Source organism: Schistocerca americana, chromosome 7, assembly GCF_021461395.2.
Source record: "Schistocerca americana isolate TAMUIC-IGC-003095 chromosome 7, iqSchAmer2.1, whole genome shotgun sequence".
NCBI lineage: Eukaryota > Metazoa > Arthropoda > Insecta > Orthoptera > Acrididae > Schistocerca > Schistocerca americana.
Window position 1 is genome coordinate 12,344,870 of NC_060125.1, and position 17,383 is coordinate 12,362,252.

Below are 17,383 nucleotides of genomic sequence, written 5' to 3' on the forward strand. Positions count from 1 at the left end.
TGTCGCAGGTTCGAATCCTGCCTCGAGCACGGGTGTGTGTGATGTCCTTAGGTTAAATAGGTTTAAGTAGTTCTAGGGGACTGATGACCTCAGAAGTTAAGTCCCATAGTGCTCAGAGCCTTTTGAACCATTTTTTTAAACTAGTAAAGAGTATAGGAAGGTGTTTTGTACTGAGTGACTAAATCAGTCAAACAACACTTCGAAAATGTGCCTCTGTTTAATGGTTTCATTCAAATTTAAATAAGAAACTCTCGTATTACAACGAGCCAATAATAGCAACCAAAGCATTAAGCCGTAAAAATCATATGCAAAACTTACGATAAAGATAGTGACATTTATAATAAGTATCCTTTACTTCCAAAGCAATTCGTATTTTCTCCTTGAGTTTCATTCTTCTACACATTTTTCTAACGCACACTGTGGACATTTTTATAAGCGGAGGTAAGTTTCTGGAAATTTCTTGTTTAGTTATTAGTGTAAGATCTACAGTCTCTATTGGATTGGATTGGCTTTGTCAATAATGATTTTTAATTCTGTCATAAAATGCCCCCACTTTCGAAGTCAGTACTTTAATCTAAAAAGCCATGGATTCATGTCAGCAAATAACAAAACATTTTAAATTAATCAAATAAACTGGCTTGTTCTAGTGCGTAGTTCAGTTGCTTTGTTGTCTTTGGTTGTCGGTATTATTAAAATCCACTGCTCCGGTATGTCTTCATTTATTAAAATACAATCTCTGAAAAGCAGTTTGTTTGGAGGCGTACAAAAACCGGTGCTGTGTTCATCTAGGTTTGTTATTTTGAGTATGCGTATGGTGTCCATTGTCATGTAATCGTATCGTGTTAAGAAGTTATTTGTGTGTTCGAAGTTTGGTTGCGCGTTGCGCGATTACTTGCTAGTTGCAAGCAGTTATTTTTATCAGTGTACTGCTACAAATTATTCGATTGTTGTAAAAGACGTCTCCAGGGCTATTACGAGTCATAACGTCTCAAAATTGATGAAAATACGTCCTCAAATAATCTCCCTTCATTGTCTCATACCATTATTATATATACTGTCTGATGTTTTGGATTCCGGGGGAGAAAAACCGGTAAATTAAGTTTGTAATCATTTATTTGATGGTTTCAGGTGCATTAGTAACATCCAGTACCGGTATGTAATTTCACTGATAAAATAAAACCATTACCGTCACACCCCTCCAGTTCTGTAGGACTACGGTTTTGTTGAATACACATTTTTAATATTGAACTGTATTAATCATCCCTTTTATGTGTAATCATGCTTATTTCTAGACCTCGGTATATTTATTTTATTACGCATTTTATCGCAGTCATGTTTTACGTGAAGTTTCATTGCTCACATCGAAATAATTGTGACGCATTGGCATTATTTCACCTAAACCAAGTACGTAAAGATCTGTATTTACGAAAACCGGTACATGAAATGTGTAGCTATTGTAATTGGAATTGTGAATAAGTTTTGTTTTAATTGTAGCGTAAATCATTGGTAAGGTTGAAATATGGCATCCCGGCTAAGACACAAGTTGAAAATATGATCACTATTTTTTATTTACTTAAATTTGCCATATTTCGTGACAGTGCCTTTTCCGTTAGACATTTGCAAGGCGAAATTAGTCTTGGCTTCAGTTGTCTAAGTATGATTCTACAATGCATCATTGTCGGCTGCAGAAAAGACGTGGTTCAACGTGTTTCTCTCATTTTGGTGTTTCAAATACAGTTTCTTCAAATGTAGTTTCTTCTTTTTAGTTAATACAAAAATAATAGTAACATAATTCAAAATTATTTATGACGGCGACCTTCACATTGTTCTTCCGTCAACATACACCAAGAGTTAGCTGCCGACTAACTATAGTCGAAGACGACTCCAATGTCAAAGATATTTTACACAATTCACAAGTTTCCACTTGTAATCAGTCTCTTTGCTATTCTTCGATACATTTTCTAATAGTAATCAATATGCTTTTACTCTCAAAAACAGAAGTAAATTAACATATAATAAGACAAATTATAATAAATTCTGACAAAAATATAAGAAAACATTTACAATTCGGTATCGACAAATACGGTAAAAAAATAACATCTCCCAGATCCATTAAACTGCTCCCCAGGGCTTTTGTTGTTATGGACATATACAACAAAATCCCGACAACACTCAGTGATGGATCTGTATTACACAATTAGTACATTAATGACGCAGTCTGATAGCCTCTTCCAAATTTGGACTCTTTGAATCTGTGGACTTATTACTGGCTGTTGTTGCAATGATACATCAATCCCATACACAAAATTTTCAAGTAAAGAAATTATTTAACATGACAAATATACATGGTATAAAACATACATGAGAAATATTCTAACATACAGCATGCAGATTGAAAATAATAGAAAGGTAAAACTCATTTCCTAGAATAAGTTTTAATTTTTTTTTAAATATTAATGTTAATTTCATTATGCTTACATATTGTACAGTAAAAATGATATTGGTCATATATAGTGTAATGTGTTTTTCTCTATATTTGCCTTTTATATATATATATTTTTTTAACATCTGATTTTTTTTTAATTTTTATATTTTTTTTATTAGTCATGGATTTTTTGTTTTTTGTATATTTTTTTTTGCTTATGATTTTCTTTTTAAATTTTTTTACTTAGGTTTTTTTTATTTTGTATTTTTTTATGATTTTCTTCTTTTAGTACAGCTAAAGATACATCAGTATTATCTAAATTTTTTGCAATTATTTATGTACACTTTCCTCTCTACTACAATATTACTACAAGTCACATTCTTGTGAAGAGTACTTTTGCTCCCCACAACATCAGTATAAACAACAATAAACTGCTCATATATCATGAGGCTTTATCTAAAATTGGTTTTGAAACTTATACCTTTGCATGCATGTCCTCACATGCATGCCTTCACCCACAGGGAAGACTTAGCTTCCAAAAATTAGAAAAATTCAGAAATGCTCACTATGGAGACTTTTTTTTGTAAAAAAGTAAAAATAAATCTTTCTCTCATTCTTTGTTAGAACAGTGTTTTTCATCAGTTTCAATTAATATGTGACTTCAAATTATTAATTTATACATGCAAATATACACACTTCGTTGTACAGGCAGTTTTGTTCTAACAAGCGTATTGCAGTGGAGAACTTTTGTTTTAGATGATAATAGGTTATTTAAATTTTGAAATTATGATTTCTGTTTATACAGTTTTTAAGAGACAACATTCCTGAGACCAAATAATTTCTTTGACTTAGGATACACCAAAAGATAAGCATTAGGGTGTGGATTTTCTATGACTTCAACAGGCCCAATATAGATATCAACGAATTTTTTAATTTCTGAAGTTAACATTTTTGATTTTTCATGAGATTTGACCAGAACAAGATCCCCAATTTTAAAAGTGGTTAATCTTACCCTATTGTTATATCTTTTATTCCTCTTTTCCCCTTGTTTCCTCATAGTTTCCCTGACAATATCTTCTCTCTCTTGCATAGTTAAAGGTGTACATTTAGGAAATTCAATAAGTTCTGACATAAGATTTGGAGGTCTAATATTAAACATAATCTCATATGGTGAAAATCCTGTGGAACTATGTTGTAGGCTATTCATAATATCTTCAAAATTTCGAATGTGCTCAAACCAGGTTGGATGCTTATGGCTACAATAGTTTCTACAGGTGCTACAGGAGAATGCTGAAGATTAGATGGGTAGATCACATAACTAATGAGGAAGTATTGAATAGGATTGGGGAGAAGAGAAGTTTGTGGCACAACTTGACCAGAAGAAGGGATCGGTTGGTAGGACATGTTCTGAGGCATCAAGGGATCACCAATTTAGTGTTGGAGGGCAGCGTGGAGGGTAAAAATCGTAGAGGGAGACCAAGAGATGAATACACTAAGCAGATTCAGAAGGATGTAGGTTGCAATAGGTACTGGGAGATGAAAAAGCTTGCACAGGATAGAGTAGCATGGAGAGCTGCATCAAACCAGTCTCAGGACTGAAGACCACAACAACAACAACAACAACAGTTTCTACAAAGTCTCCCAATTTCCCTCATATATCTTTCTGCAGGATTGGTGGACGGAGAATAAACAGATATAAGTATATGCTTCAATTTTTATCTTTCAATAAACTTTTTCCAAATTTTAGAGGTGAACTGTGAACCATTATCTGATAATATAGCTTTTGGTTTACCCACCTGTTCGAAATAATCTCTTTCAATTTTTATTATAATTTCATGGCTAGTAGCTTTTTTCACTGGATATAGTTTAATTAATTTTGAAAATACATCTACCATAACAAATATGTAACAGTAACCACCTTTACTCTTTGGTAACATTCCATATACGTCCACTGCGATAAGATCTAAAGGTTTTTCCGGAATAATGTTTTGCATCTCTCCACCACATCTTTGATTGCTCACTTTAACTCTCTGCCATTTGTCACAGGTTGCCAATTCTTTTCTTACCTTCTTTCCAATATTGTAAAAATAAACATTTTCTTGTATCTTTTGAATAGACTTCTGTATCCCACAATGACCGAAACTTTCATGTATGTAAATGATCAGCTTATCAGCATCTGCCTCTGACCAACACAGTTTCCAATTATCAGAATCTACATCTGTTCTCCGAAACAAAATCCCCTTATGCAATCTGTAAAATTTATCAAGTTTCTCATACCCCTTCTTGCCTAAACATTCTTTGATTAATTTCCAACTCTGATCTAAATTTTGATTTTTTCTAATTTTGTTACACATAGCTCTAATTGTTTTTTCATTTTCCACCCCTTTCAAGTATCTAATTTTAAATTGCTTTTCCTCCTCTTGTTCAAAAATCTCCTTTTCTCCCCCAATTGGTAAACTTGAAAGTGAATCAGCTACTACATTCTCAGAACCTTTTATGTGTTTGCTTTCAAAGTCAAACTGTTGCAGTAAAATTGCCCATCTGGTCAATCTACTGTCGTATAATTTGCACTCTTGTAAGTAACTCAAAGCTTTGTGATCCGAAAATACTATGGTTTTATGTCCAACAAGGTAAATTCTAAATTTTGTAAAAGCCCAACGAATTGCCAAAAGTTCCTTCTCTGTGACTGTATAATTTTTCTCATGCTTGAGCAACATTCTGCTTGAAAATGCTATGGTACAATGTATCTTAACTCCATTCTCTACTCTTTCTTGAAATAACTCTGCTCCAAGCCCATAATTACTGCTATCCGTGTTCAAACAAAATGGAAAACTAAAATCAGGTCTGCGTAATAAGTGTTGCTTTCTCAACTCTTGGTTAATTTTATCAAACTCTTCCTGACAACTTTTATCCCAAACCCAAACAGTGTTTTTCTTAAGTAATTGGCTTAAACATGGTGCATTCAGACTCTGATCACTTATATGTTTTCGGTAATAACCGCATAACCCAAAGAATGACTTTAATTGTTTTTTAGTCTTACGAATAGGAGTTTCTGAAATTGCTTTAATTTTTTCTGGATCTGCCAAAATTCCCTTGTCTGTGACAACATGACCCAAAAATTTCAATTCAGAAACTGCAAATTTACATTTCTCTAATTTCAATGTCATCCCCCCTTTCCTAAGTTTTTCACAAACTGACTTCAAAATCAAAAAATGTTCCTCCCAATTTTGCCCTGTAACCAAAATGTCATCTACATAAATTATCAGTTTAGACGCAAGTTCTTGCCCCAGTACATGATCCAAAGCTCTTATAAATTCAGAAACAGAAGAATTTAACCCAAATGGCACAACACAATATTGGTAACAGTAACTCTTACCATTGTACAAGAAAGCAGTATATTTTCTAGGATTAACCGAAAGTGGTACCTGATGAAAACCCGAAGTTAGATCCAAACTTGACATATATTTTAAATCCGTAAATTTATAGAGTAACTCATCAATATTTTCAGGATGGTCTATCTGTCTGAACAAAATTTTGTTTAAGTGTGTAGAGTCCAAAACCAATGTTACTCCACCATCTTTTTTCGAAACTACTACTAGAGGATTATTATATGCACTGATACTCCTTTCTATTATATTACATCCTTCCATCTTTTTCAGCTCTTTCTCAACACCAGGTCTTTTTGATATTGCAATACTGTATGGTTTTATGAAAAATGGTTCATGAGGTTTTACCTGAAGCTCACACTGACAACCCTTTACCCTTCCAGGTATGTCACTGAAAACATCACTGTATTCCCACAGCAGATTTTCTAACTGTTGTTTTCGCTCCCCAGATAAATTTTGTGTTTCTGAAATTTTCAAATTTACTAAATTCCCAAATTCAACTTCATCGGTATCAAATCTATGAGTTTCAATATTCTCCAATCTTTTTTCTTTTAGTAAATTGATACTGTCAAAATTTCCATTACTCTGATCACCAAGTGTGTTCGCAAAATTTGTCTGAATGTACTCCCTTTCACTAGTTTCTACAAAAGTTTTTTTCCAACCCAATCAAATGCTGTATTTGCTTCTACTATCCAATTCATACCCAAAAGAAAATCCTCATTAAATTCCTGAATTACGAAACATCCATGTGTGAACAACTTGCCTCCAATTAAAAATGTCACTAAAGCCTGGCTTTTTACCAATTTACTGCTCTTCCCAGTAGCACCTTTTATCTTTACCCCAACAACTGGCATTTCAACATAATCTTTCCCCACTTTCAATTTCTTGCTTAACCTTTCAGATATTCCCGAGATCTCACTTCCTGTATCAATTAAACATTTACCAATCCATGACCCAATTTGAACTTTTATATAGGGACTGCAAAATTGATCACTTTTCTCAGAACCTGTATCCTCATGTAATAAATCACTTTCAATTTCCCCAAACCTATACTTATCAGAATCATATGGCATATCATTACATGTATTATTTGTCACAGTTATAAAATTTGCACAAGACACAAAATTGTCATGAGTACTCTCTATTATCTCAAATAGCCAAAAATTTTCATCCAAATCACATTGTATACTATTGAAGTACTTATCCTTCAGCTTTTCAAAAATAAAATATCTCATCTTTTTCCACCACTCAGGACATACAGTTTCACATACATTAATAAGCATCTTTCTAAAGTTCTTGTCAAAAGAAATAGTTTCACTGTTGAGCCATATATTCATAAGAAATGTGTGTGTATCATTAGTATCTGTAAAAGTTTCACTTAGGTTACAAGTTATACATGTGTCATTGTCATTTGTGTAGTCAGATTCTTTATCAACAACATCAAAATTCACACTTTCACATACATCCAGCTTGTGAGCTTTATTCATCCTGGTAACATCCCTGGGAATTTCTATAATATTCTCACTATTTAATCCATTTTCAACCATGTATATACCCAATTCCCTATTTAAACTAATGAAATACCTTTCCTCAACATCATCATCAATACCATTACCATCATTATCAACTTTATCAACAACATCATTATCATTACACATATTCAGGTCATACACATTCAAATTATTCCCCAAAATATTATTTCCCCTTTCTAAAGTTACCAGATCCCTTTCACCAACATTTTCATTCTCACAGCATGCATTCTCTCTTTCATTCACACACATCTCTGAACTACTACAAATTACATCATCTGACAAAGTGTTGATCTTTTCTGCCCGAGTGTAAAACTCTGTTAAATTAAATGAATCACAATTACTTTTATCTACTGTATGTTCTTGTGTACTGAAAATTTTATCTTTATCAATATTATTTTCCTCTTGAAATTTTTTCAATAAGTAACAACTAATAACCTCATGTGATAGCTTAGGTTTGGAACTGTCATGTTTGGGTTTATGATAGTCACATCCATTGGTCCTTTCATCGTGCTCACCTTCTGCCTCAACCTTGCGGACCTTCAAGGGGGCGTCTACTCGTTTTTTATTTCCGGTTCCTGTATGAACTGGTGATTGTGGTTCTGCCAATGTCTCTGATCAACATTTCTGGTTGGTTGGTTTCGGGAAAGGGGACCAGCCAGCGAGGTCAACGGTCTCATCGGATTAGGGAAGGATGGGGAAGGAATTCGGCCGTGCCCTTTCAGAGGAACCATCCCGGCATTTGCCTGGAGTGATTTAGGGAAATCACGGAAAACCTAAATCAGGATGGCCGGACGCGGGATTGAACCGTCGTCCTCCCGAATGCGAGTCCAGTGTCTAACCACTGCGCCACCTCGCTCGGTTCAACATTTCTGATCCCATTCCTATGCCAAACATTACCTGACTGTTGGTAGTTCCTATTGTACGGACCTCTATCAAAATTTCTGTGATTTTGATCCCTAAAGTGTTCTCTATTTTGTTGATTATTAATGTGAAAATGTTGTTCTTGTTTTGGATAAAATTTATGGTCCTTCTTTTCAAAATTGTTATATCCCCCTGAATTTTGACTGACGCCATGATAATTGTTTTGTTCCCTTTTTTGAAAGTTGTCATTTCCCCAATTTTGACCATTACCTTTCTGAGTAAACCCATCAGGACAATGAACTAAACTCAACTGCATTGCTGATGGCAATCTTCTCTTTAAGGTATCAATTTTGATCAAGTCATCCAAAGGTTTTGTTAAATGAATAAGTTTTTGAAGTTCACTTTTGCAAAATTGTTTCATGCTCCCATCTGATTCTCTATAGTTTCGCCCATTCAAAAATTCACTTTTGATTCTAGTTTGTTTAAGATCATCCCAAAATTTTTCCAGAGTTACAATCTGGTTTGCCCAAGTCAAAGCTTCCCCTTCTAAGAATTTTTTCACAAATTTAATTTTTATTTCATCTGGTGAGTGAGGTAAAAAACAATCCTTACAATACAGCATAAAATCAACAGGATGTAAGGGTCCATCTACCGAAAAGTGCTTCAGTGGAATATTAGATACAAGATTACATGTGTTGACATTGTAATTTTTGCTTTGAAATTCAATGTTAAAACTTTCAATTTTTTCGCTAAGTTCTTTGACAGATTTTTTGTTTTCTAAATCATTGCATTCTACTTTTTCTTCTAGAGTAACCAAACGATTGTCAAACTTTTTGTATTCTCATCCAAATTTTTTATATCCCCTTTTATCTCATCAAAATACATTAAATTTCGTTCCCTATCTACCAGTAACTCATTTTTTACAGTATTAATTTCACCGCTCAATTTAGCATCAATTTCATTTACTTTTGCTTCCACAGATTCAATTTTTTCCTCAACACTGCCAACTCTGTTCGAAAGCTGACCCACTTGGGTATTGACTGCTTGGACTTGCAACAAAATGTTATCAATTTTTTCATCCCAGTAAGTCTTATTGTCGTCAACTGATTGTTTAATTTCTTTCGTGAAATTTACAAGAAAACTTTTTAAATCAAATTGATCGGTTCTTTCTCTTTGATTTGACCTGTCCTGATGTTCGAAGTCTATTAAATTACTACTTTCTACTTTAGGCACAATACTCTCGAAAAACTCATAAGTCATTGTGAAGAACAAAAATTTATACACAACAATATAAAACAAGATAAAAATATTGTATTAACAAAATACGAGGTTTTCGTGACTTATCTGGAACACTCTTCTACTGTTGCAAAACCACGTTTTCCATCCATGTGATTGTTGACCAAAATTCTTGAAGTATTTTCTTCTGTCGAAAATTATATTTTTTGCCGAAACCTTTCTTCTCCAAAACTTTTACTTCCCGATGAACACAAACACTGTAACACACATTCTGAAGAAACAGGTATTAACACGCAAAACTGTTCTTCCTCGTAGCACTGTTGAAAATCTCGTGAACACAATATCCCGGCTACAGTCCCCAGTTGAAATATGGCATCCCGGCTAAGACACAAGTTGAAAATATGATCACTATTTTTTATTTACTTAAATTTGCCATATTTCGTGACAGTACCTTTTCCGTTAGACGTTTGCAAGGCGATATTAGTCTTGGCTTCAGTTGTCTAAGTATGATTCCACAATGCATCGTTGTCGGCTGCAGAAAAGACGTGGTTCAACGTGTTTCTCTCATTTTGGTGTTTCAAATACAGTTTCTTCAAATGTAGTTTCTTCTTTTTAGTTAATACAAAAATAATAGTAACATAATTCAAAATTATTTATGACGGCGACCTTCACATTGTTCTTCCGTCAACACACACCAAAACAATAGTCAAAGACGACTCCAACGTCAAAGATATTTTACACAATTCACAAGTTTCCACTTGTAATCAGTCTCTTTGCTATTCTTCGATACATCATAACAGTAGCAACACTTCGCCTCGATTTTGTTGCCTACAGCGCCAGCAGCGCCCCAAGAGGCTGCTGCGTTACACTGTGAATTCGCCGCGATCGTGAAAGAGAATAGTGGTTGTTTATTTCGATTTATACAATGGCTTTTACTGGCGGGAGCGTTTGTAGCGCAATAAATTGCACTAACAACAGGAAGAAGACACCACAGCTGTCTTTTTTTAGGTTTCCTAAGGATCCTGAGAGGTATATACCATCATGTTACTAAACTGTATCGTCAGGATTCACTTGCAAACTATATGTGTATAAATGATGAATGTTTCGTTTTAGGAGCAGAAAATGGCTTGTTAATAGCAGGCGAGAAGGCCTCATTAAGAAAGAACCAGTGTACCTGTATAATAATATTAGGTTTTGTTCGCCACATTTGGAACAAAACCAGTTCATGAACGCAGACAACAGACTCGTGTGGAATGCAGTACCCACACTGTTTGACATTCCAAATAAGCCACCTCAGCTGACGATGAAGAGGAAACTGCCACAAAGATTCGACAGTCAATCTAAAGCAGTAAAACAGTCCTATGACACAGAAGCAGCCGGTTCAACTCTGCATGTATCAGTGCCAGATTCGTGTGAATCGTCAACACAGATTTGCTTTGACGATGAAGTGGTTGGATTAAGTGCAGCTGTTCGTGTCTTACAAAAGCGTGTGAAGTGTCAGAATGTGCAAATCGCTAGACTTTGAGCGAAACTATTACGGGACAAGGAAAGTGCTTACAGACAGCGACAGAAACTGTATCAGAAGGAGCAAGTGAACAAGGACAAACGAATGTTAAAGACTGTAGGATCCCGATATTTAAAAGAAGTGCCCTTGACTTGTTGGTAAGCCAGATTACCATGCCATTGAGAGAAAAACGTGCTGCAAGATGGAAAGACGAAAATAATCTGTTTCCTCTAAATTTATTATATTACAGCACTCAGGCATACAGGTTTTTGTCAGAATGTTTTATGCTTCCATCAGTGCGTACATTACAAAGGTATGTGGAAGGCATACAAATAAAATGTGGGATAAGTGACTATATATTTCATCTTTTAAAGCAAAAGGTGCAACATTTTTCTTATATTGATAAACTTGTGAATATGTCATTGGATGAAATGTCTCTAATGGCAAATTTGACATATGAGGCACAGCTAAAATTGCGAACAGTGTGTTGGTGATAATGATTAGTGGCATTTTTTCATGTTTCAAACAACCATTGCTGTACTGTTTTTGTAAGGGAACAGTGGGAGCTATGCATTTGACTGCTATATTTTATGAAGTACTCAAGAGACTTAAGGAAATTGGCTTGGTTGTAAAGACCTGTGTGACTGATCAGGGTTCAAATTTTGTGGGCTGTAGAAAGAGACTGGGAATTACACAAGACAATCCAAGTTTGGTATATGAGGAGCAGAAGATCTATTTCTTCTATGATACCCCACGTTTGTTTAAGAGCATCAGAAACAACCTATTTAGGTATGGCATAATTCATACATCAAATGATGGTTTGGTTGGTACTGCTTCTTGGAAGGACATTTCTCAGCTCTATTCAAATGACTTGCACAGGAAATACAAGTTAGCTCCGAAGCTGACTAAAAAAGCTGTCAAACTGCCAGCTTTTTCAAAAATGAGAGTGGGTACTGCAGTTCGTGTGTTAAGCCACACAGTGGCAGCTGGTATTGACACACTTGTATTTTGTGGTAGTATGCCATTATCTGCAACTGGCACTTCAGACTTTTGTCAGAAAGTTAATGACATTTTTGATTTCTTTAATACATACAGTGTGAAAGGGCCTGTGCATCTAAGAAACTGTATTAGGAGTGATTCAGAGCATCTGGATGTTCTACATGTGATGAAGCCATGGATTCACTCTTGGAAATTTGTAGGCTCTGATGGAAAAGATTACTCCCTGAGGATAAAATGTGTAAAGGGGCTTCTAAGCAATATATGTGCTTTGGAAATGCTTGCTGCCGAGGTACTGACTGGAACAAAATTGTACTTATTCTCACGTAAAATTAACCAAGACACACTGGAAAACTTTTTTTCAACTATGAGGCAGAGAGGTGGTTTTTGCAGCAACCCATTTCCAAGGCAGTTTTGTGCTGCATTTAACAACTGTACACTAAGCAAACTGATAAATTCCTCTAATGTGGCAAGCAGTAATTGTGAAGGAATTGACTGGGGTCAGGCAATACTGGACATGAAATCTGCTCAAACATTAAAGGTCTCTCAGTTGTTATGCAGTAGTGATACAAGTTCTGCAACAAAGCTACCAAATGTGGAAGTTCCAGCAGACCTTGAAGAACAAAACAGTATGAGATATGTGTTTGGTTACATGTTGAAGAAACTTTTTTCTTTACATAATTGTGTCAAGTGCAGGAATCTACTTGTAGACAACAGCCAGGACTTAGATGCAAATGACAAATTTTATTGCCATTTCAAAAGTTACGAAGACAATTTTGAAGCTTGGTTATTTGCAGTGAAAATATTTGTTTATGTTTGAGGGATTGTGAAAATCAGATGGCATCAGTTTTTGATGAACATTCTCACAAGAAAAACTGTGGTGAATTATATGTAAACTTGTTGCTGGCTGTCCCAAGTTTTCCCCCTGGATGTTGTGAAGAAACTAAGCTGCTGTTAATCAAGATATTTGTTAAAGTGAGACTTGTTTACCGGCTCAAATATTGGAATCAAGACTTAGTTTCTAACAACAAGAAAGCAAATAAGAAACTGAAGTAGTTGGCTCATTTGGGCTGCTGATTTCTTTGGTATGTATTTTGTTCACTTCTGTTGTTAGTCACCTAATTTTCCTTGCTTCTTTCGTGTGATGACATTATTTTGTCAGCACCTTGTGCACTGACTGATTGATTGAAAATTATTCAAATATTTGGTTTTTCTTGAAATGTAGTGTAATCAGCTCATTATAATGTTTTTAGCATATTTCTCCCACTATTTTGCAGTTGCTTGTGTCACTTAGAATAATATAAAGATGAAGGTCGTACTTGTGGCAACGGGCGAAAATGACAAACGCAGTAGGCCTACAGTACGATAAACGAGCTGTCGGTCGTTTTTGCATGTAGAGGTACATGTATGTGCTTCCTACATGTGAATCTGTGTGTTTATAATCTTTTGAGATCAACGTGGTAAGCTGCAATTCTGTCCAATGTCAAAAGTGTTTCTTCACGAATGTGTTGTAGCTTGCCACTCTATTCATGATTTTTGTCCTTACTTGCGCTTTTTTTAGAATCATTTTTAGTAACATATATGCCTTCTGGTACCACACAAACCCTTGGAGCCAAGAAAATAACTCAAATAATTCGGAAATGAAGAAGGAAGTGGATGCAAACAAACATTATGCTTACGACGCATCTGACGTTCACCTTACCTGCCACTTGGAGCGCTAGTGTCGCTCCATCTGTCAAACGGCAACAATTTTTACAGCAGTGAGTGTCGCGACTGTTATATTAGACTGTGGATACATTTTCTAATAGTAATCAATATGCTTTTACTCTCAAAAACAGAAGTAAATTAACATATAATAAGACAAATTATAATAAATTCTGACAAAAATATAAGAAAACATTTACAATTCGGTATCGACAAATACGGTAAAAAAATAACATCTCCCAGATCCATTACAAGGTCTTGGTAGCATAACTATGACTGTGTAGCTAATATCTAAACCCCAGAAAGCACCAAGCTGGTATTCCGAAGGGGGTGTGGAATCTGAGAAACAACCAGTATTCAAGAATATTGCTATCAAAAAGATGTTTTTGGGAGTTAATTTGACAAACTTAACCACGATAGCCTCATGATACTTATTCAAGAAACTGGACTAAGCAATAAATGCTTGTGTGTGAAAAAATAAACGTGTTTGGAGTCCAGTGAACAACATGAGCCATAGGTAGCCTATATGAAATGTGATGTGATATGGCATCTAGGATATTTCGTTTGTTTCAGTGAAATATTTTGAGTGTGTGTTTTGATCATAATATGAAGTTTATTTTTTGTGGCTGGTAGCTTAGACTGTATTGTTTGCTAGGTGTACTTTAAGTCTAGGCCTACTGGAGATTGTGTTCGACTGGGGGAATGCTTGTGACATACAAGATGTATATATGTGTTCATTTACATTGACAGGCTGATCTGTAGACTGGTGTAAACATATATCTAGGATAGGTTGGGTTGGTAGGTCATTCCATAGATACATTTAAGTACCTATGTGAGGCTCCATTTTCGAATTGGGGTCTGGTATTTTCAAGTTTTTAATATATTTGAAGGACTAATAGAAAGAACATCCTGGGCCCAAAACTACCTTTTCTCACAGAGATCCTGTTAGTCCCTAGCATTTTATTTCGCTAACATTTACGTGTTATTAGTTAGGTGAGCAGTTGATCAGTTCTGTGTCTTATATCTCCACCACGTTAAGGGTGTTGTCGTTCATAAGCTTGGTATCACATTTTTAACTAATCCTGTTTTTGGCATTTCAAAGATTGATTTGGACACAACAATTCATAACCAGTTCTTTGTCTTGCCTTTCTCCAACCAGTCAGTTATAGAGAGGTCTGTGGTTTAACATGAACCCTAAAAACAGTGCAGTTTTTATATTAACAGATTGTTGCCAGAGGTTAAAGAGTGATAAATGACAGAAGAAAGGGGTTGTGACATTTTGAAAACTTAAAGTAAGTGCAATTTTAGGGTATGCCTTCTTGGTCACTGTCCACGTTCTCAGACTAACATGTAAAAATCATTTTATGTACTGTGATATCATGTCTTAGAGTTCAAGTTTGTTGTCTAGATAACAATAGGGGGAACAATCTTACACGTGAGGTGACATCAGTGCAAGAATCCAAATATTAAACAATGAAGTTATTAAGGAATTGTTTTATAAAGAAACAGTATGGCTGGTCACTACTGATAGTCAAGTAAGCAAGATCCCAGGAGGCCCTACTGCTGATTAACACTTTTAAAAGTGAAACACTAATCTTATTTTTCAGAACTATTCATTCTTGTCCTCACATCCTGTCTGTCTGCGTGAGGTAGGAACTAAGTTAAGGGGCCATTGGAAGTGTTCTATTCCACCTGTCTCCTTTGACCCATGACATAATGGTGTTGTGTGTGTGTTTTTGAATTGGTTTGTGTTTGTTGAGTTTAACATGTGATATTGGGTTCATTATCACTATGGTAACATGGGTTTATTTGAGTCTGGGTAGCCAGTGCTGCAATGTGGGTTTGGAAATCTTCATTTTTCAGTGATGGTTTTTTATGTGTGTGGCATTTTGTTAGGTTTGATTAGTTTTGTGTGTGTGTGTGTGTGTGTGTGTGTGTGTGTGTGTGTGTGTGTGTGTGTGTGTGTGTACTGGTAGCGGCGGTCAACCTAGGTGATTTTGTTGCATGCTTTTGTTGGTAATAAACTTTTATTTTGGTTTTAATCTGTAGTAATTTTGATGTTCTGTCTGTTTTACATTTATCGTACTTTGGTTGGTTTTAATTGATCTGGTGTATATACAGGTTTTTGCGTTTTCGAGTTGTTGAAGGTTTTGGTTTTTGTGGTGTTTTTTGAGTTATGTTGGTGTGTGAAGTTTACATTGTTTTCATTATTATTATAATATTATTATTATTATTGCTGGTAGGTATTGAGAGCTGCATTTGAGCTACATAGGTCAAGGGAAACGTCTGATTCCACTCTTCAGGTTGTAGCTATTGGTTCCTTGGTATCTGGGCTTCCTTTCAGCTGTATTGGTTCCTTGCTATCTGGGCTTCCTTTCAGCTGTAGAGGTCGAGGGAAACATCTGATTCTGCTTTTCGTGGCACTTAGGCAGTCTAGGGAGTACATGCGCTGATCATGAGAAAAGTACCTATTTTTGAAGGAAACACGTATTTCTGAAGATATAAGCATATATATGCGCTGAATGCCAAAAATTTTTTTATTTCAAAACTTGAGTGTTACAGTCATATCTGACGCGCTCTTCACCAAAAAAGTACTTATTTTTCATTTGGATGCAAAGAAAAAAATCAGTTAACTGTCTCAAAAAATTTTTTTGTATCAAAAATGACATATTGCATATGTATGCACGGAATTTAATTTTTTTTTTTTTCCTCCTCTCTCTCTCTCTCTCTCTCTCTCTCTCTCTCTCTCTCTCTCTCTCTCTCTCTCTCTTCTAGAAAGGTGGAATTAATAACAAAATTGTGGAATGGGTTTTCCCCAAAACGTTGACACCAGAGAAATTCCGCCAGGTAGTTATTCAGCATAGCACAGTGAGTTCTGAAAGGCCTTATAGGATTTTTTTCTTTAGCTTTTTGCCAGACTGACTCCATGTGATTTGTGGTTGCGTTTGTAAAGGGATCGAGAAAATAGAAACAGTGAAAGTAATCTTACTTCAATGATAAAATGAAACTACAGAACAACCGCGGGAAATAGGGGGTCTAGCGCAAGGACAACCTAATTTTAACAATACAAAACATCACATCACATCACCCCTAAAAAAAGTCTCACCCTACGACATAATGCTACAGCCACAAAGCCAGCAGGAATCGTACAGTTCACTCGACCTATATAGCTCTAACCAAGCCCACAATACCAAAAAACGAACATCTGCAATAACGAAAATGGCACTTACGCAGTTTAGGGGGTACATGCACTGATCATGAGAAAAATACCTATTTTTGAAGCAAACACATATTCTTAAGATATAAGCATATATATGCACAGAATACCAAAAAAGTACTTATTTTCATATGGAGAGGGGGGGGGGGGGAGGGAAAGATTAATTAACTGTCTGCTTTCACCAGCTTATTCATGTTGCTATGCCAATATGCTGCAGACATTTTAATATATTTCTTCACAGAGTTCTTTAGCCATAGGTAATGCTGACAGTTTCATACATCCTTACCATGATAGCTATTGTTGGCTTTGCATATTGTTGCATATGGTATTTGTCCCTGTTGCTCACAGTTATGCATCTTGATCAGTGCGCCCAACAACCTATATTTTTCTGTTGAGGCTGTCCGTTTTGAAGTATCGTATATTACTGCGTGTGTCAAAATGGCGAGAAATTTTCCAGATTTGAGCAATTTGGTAATGGAAGATTTATACCATGTTATGGAGCACACCCGAAGCTCAATACAA